The following is a 243-nucleotide window of genomic DNA, read 5'->3' on the forward strand; positions in this document are numbered from 1 at the left end:
ATGAAATATAAACACTGCAACATGCAAATAATGATATACACAATCACCATCCTTGCTAATATCACTATAACCTTAAAAAATATATATATAGATATAAACATACTTTAAAGACGAGATTATACCGCTAGTGCCACTCACGCTGTCTCGTGTGGCACTGATTCTTGCAATGGTGCCAACTCTGCCTCTCTGTGTCTGTTATCTATATCGTTTACATGCAACTGTGCAATTGAATTTTATGTGCGC

Source organism: Penaeus monodon, chromosome 33, assembly GCF_015228065.2.
Source record: "Penaeus monodon isolate SGIC_2016 chromosome 33, NSTDA_Pmon_1, whole genome shotgun sequence".
Lineage (NCBI taxonomy): Eukaryota > Metazoa > Arthropoda > Malacostraca > Decapoda > Penaeidae > Penaeus > Penaeus monodon.